The following is a 4,336-nucleotide window of genomic DNA, read 5'->3' as shown; positions in this document are numbered from 1 at the left end:
ATCCTCCAAAATCCAGGGTTCTTGCTCCGCCGCCACCGCACCGCATTCACCGTCCCCGGCTTCCCACGCCCGGCGCCACCCTCCTCCGTGCACCGCACCTTGCGCCTGCTTGCCAGCCCCGTGTGCTGTGCCCCAGTGCGCCGCACCCCCGCGCCCTCGCCCTGGCGCACTGGGTTTCTTTACTTCCTTCTCTGCGAGGACGTTGAGCGTCGCTCCCGTGTCGACCATGGCTGTGTAGAGTTTGTCGTTTGTCAGTATCGAGACGTGCTAGAGGTTCAGACCCTCATACTAGACTAGGGCACCCCCCTTAGTGCAGACAAGCACAGGAGGGGGTTCAAGGTCACCGTACTACTACCCCCAAGAACATCCAGTTGGGCCGGCGGCACAACCATCACATTTACATTGGTGCCCGCCGCCGTACCCCTCAGGCAATCCTTTATGAAGTGGGGGCCTCCACAAGCAAAACATGTCAACTTGTTGCCCCCACCACATGGAGTTGTTCTCCACTGTCTCTGGCTCTTGCCCTTGTCTTGGCCCTTGTCGTGGCCTGACTTGAACTTTCTCTTCATGCCTTGACTGCTCAGGGTTGCTGGTGCCTCAGCGCGTTCTTGGTGGGGCTTGTTCCACTTCCCGATTTCTCCCCTGCTTTGGGAGGCCTAGGGGGACAGAGCTCAATTCCCTCCACAACTTTGTAAGCCGAATTCAGGTCTCTATAATGTCTCTTCTCCAGCTCTTTCTGGAGCCAGTGGGGAAGTCCCTTACTGAAGCGGTAGAGCTTGTCTAGATCAAACATGTCGGTGATCCTCCTAATTATGGACAGGAACTGGCCCACATTCAATTCTCTCAGATTAACCATCATTCTGAGGTTTTACAATTCTCCCCACGCAATCCACGTCGTGTTGTGTGGTACAAAATTTTCTCTAATTTCCCACACCAATTCTTCGTATGTGGGAGGTGGCCAGTTTCCACAATCCTCTTGCTGACATCACCGCAATTTCTCCTCATCCGTGAGGAAGTATCTAGCATGCAACACTTTCTTTTCATCTGAAAGTTCTTTGTTCCAAAAATACCAGGTGTAGTTGTCGAGGAAATCCACCGCCGCATCTTCCCTAGGGGACCCGTCAAACCTCGGTGGAGGGAGTGCAAGCTTTTTTCCATTGTCGCTCCTTGAACGGCTACTAGGGCCTTCTTCCAATTTCTCCACCTTAAGTTTCAGGGTCAAGATCATCTTCGTAAGCTGGCGGGTCGTGTCCTTGAGCTATCGTACAGTTTCTTTAAGGACTTCCTACCTTTGGCGGGTCTCAACCAGTAGTTCTCTTATGTCTGCTTTTCCTTCATCATAGTTCTTGTCCACTTGGATCTTCAAACCAAAAAAGTTCTTCTGCAGTTGGCGGGAATTCAGCCTCTACTCTTTCTCCTTCTGCCGTCGTTCTTCGCGTAGCTGTGCACAAAAGGACTTTATCTCCTCAACTAGGGTTAGAAGCACATGGGTAGGCAATCTAACCTGGCTCTAATACCAATTGTCACATGGTCAAATCCCGAGCTATCTCTTGTGCTGGAATCTGGCGTGTGCCGGCCTCAATGTTCGGAGCAAAACACTAAGCAGCCTTGAGGATGCAGCCCCGTTAGGGAATAGGGTTATTGCATTCATATCATGAAATCTTACATCATAGCTGGGACAATTACATGGGGGAAGACAAGGGTTGATACAACAAACGAGACGCGGTGCCTTGTGCCAAGGTAGCGTCACCTCTCCGCCTCAAGGATGCCGCTCCATGCGCGCGCCCCTGCTCTGCTGCTAAACATGTGCCTCGGGCCGAGCGCCGCGCACCAGCGAGCATGGCGATCACACACGCCACCCTTGCCGTGACGATTGCACAAACCACCAGCACCCTCGTTGACACCTTTGCGCACAGCCCACGCGACGCCACTGCATTTGACGCTTCAAGCTGGGGGCAGCGCACCCAGCATTACCCCCAGGAGCACTACGCATCCTCTATGCTGCCTCGGTGCTCTCAGTGCGCCACATGCCTTAGTCTCCTGGCGGGATGTCTCCCGACCCTACGCCCCACACACGTAATGCGCCCGCTGCCCGCGCGGCCACTGCGTGGCACCCAGTACAACTCCGCATGGTGCACCGATAGCACGCCGCCCAGCTTGCGCATCCTGCGCCCGCGCACAGTGCTTCTTGCGCCCGCATGCCGCTTGGCGCTCGCGTGTAGCGTTGGCCCCCACTCGTGGCACTTGGCGCTGGCGTGCGGCGCTTGGCGGGCGCACTCCCATGTCTGTTGGCCCGTGTGCCAGCACGCGCGGACTTCACCTGACTCGTTCCGCCTTGGGCATGGACGGGCACGTGCACCGTATGTAGTGTATCACCATATACAGGGGCGATGGCCTGAAAGATCAGGTTTGGCATCGCTACCCATAATGACTCAGTTCTTTAATATGGTGAGTCTACAACGCGAACACGCTCTCCCAATAAGCACACAGGCGTCTTGACAGGGAGTGCCGCCTAGTTAGGGGCCTAACAAGTAGAGACAGATGAAGTTATCTCAAAATTTCAGGCAAAAACTCTTTATAGGTCAGCAAATATTCTTATTTGAAGTTAAATTACTTTCTAAAATCTAGTTTTGGCCCTCCTCTTTGATTTAATTTCCAGATTGATAATGTGGCACACTAAACTAGGGAAATAGGATTTTTTTTCATTTTACATACTTTATGAACTAATTTTTCTATAAAAAAATTAATATTTCTTTAATCAAATGAGAAAAGTTCAAATTTTCTATATCAAGTTAAAAATTGAAAGTAACATTTACTTCATGTGATCAAAATTCAAGATAAAATGTGATAAAAATCACTAACTAAATATCTTAAAAGAATAAAAAATTCTTTATAAATATGATATTAGAAAATAACATAAATATTTAATAAGAAAAGTCAGAATATCCTTAAAAAATTAAATTTCACTATCTTAGGCATAAGAGTATACAGAAAGTATTATTTCAGTGAAAATTAAATTTCAAAATTCATGAGCCCAATGAAATAGTTATTTAATGATCATTCACTATTTCAATGAGTGAAGTTAGTGTTACACCTTTTTTTATAGTAAGATACACAATGAGAAGTAGGCTTTACTTCTCATGGCTGCCAGCTCTCCCTTGATAAAGACGGGTGTTTCCATGCATTCTTAAAATGACTAGAATCTAAATTTTCATTGGTAATATTAATTCTAAGCATGTGATTCGTAGTAATAACACTTCATACCCATTTTTTTATTTGAAAGGAGAACCTATGGAAGATATAATGGTGACCCTCGAGTAACTATAAGTCCGTAAGTCCAGGACTATTCAATTAAAAATTTATGTTCCATTTTCAGTTTTAATTTCATGTATTTCATAAGCTATTTTCTTACCAAACGACCCTAGATGCATGTTATCAAACTTAAAAATTATATATTTCATTTTTAGAATGAAATTATAATTTTTATAAATACTTTTTGAGGTCTATTGCCATTTCTAAATAATATCATATTTATTCTTAAATTGATAGTATAATCAAGGAATTTTTCTGCATTCTATTCATAAACAAAATAATGTTAGTAGTAAGAATATATATTTTTTATTTTTTATTTTAAGGGTTCTTAAATTTAAACAATGATATCCTAATTTTTCCTAATTCTGGAGATCCTAATAATTTTTTTAACATTAAATTCACTTAAAATCTAAGATTATAATCATCGATATATATATTTGAATTTACAATATTTTTTAAGGTGTTTTTCAAGTTTACCATGTTGGAAATCCATTAGAATGATTAACGAGGGAAAAAAATGATTCTTTCTGGAATGATTTAACTTTAATTTCTTAGATATAATGATCTAGGAGTTTCAGTCTGAAGTTTAATGGGTAGTTCAGTATTCTGTTCTCTTCCCATGATCTCTAGTCTACAAATAGACCACTATCTGTCTTAAAAGGGCAGAGATGGATTTTTGTGTCAATTATGATTATCAGAGTTTCACTGCCCCAAAATCTTGTCTGGGGCCCTTCTTTTATACTACGAGAATGCACCATTTGGCCCTGTGGACCATTGGACATGTGACCATGAGGTTAGTGTGCTCTTCATTTTTTGGCTTGTGTATTCATCCTTTTTACTAGGTTACCACCATCACGTAGATTTTACTCTGGGAGATGGGGATGAGTGACTCCAAGATTGGGTCTTTATCCATTCGGATTCACCCTAAAATGGCAGAGGGACCGTCCAGTTTGGTCAGATCTGACCAGTGTCCAGGTCAAATGGGGAACCCTAGTTATGACATACTTGGGGCCCTGACCTAGTC

Source organism: Wolffia australiana, chromosome 18, assembly GCF_029677425.1.
Source record: "Wolffia australiana isolate 7733 chromosome 18, ASM2967742v1".
NCBI lineage: Eukaryota > Viridiplantae > Streptophyta > Magnoliopsida > Alismatales > Araceae > Wolffia > Wolffia australiana.
Note: the sequence above shows the minus strand (reverse complement) of the source record.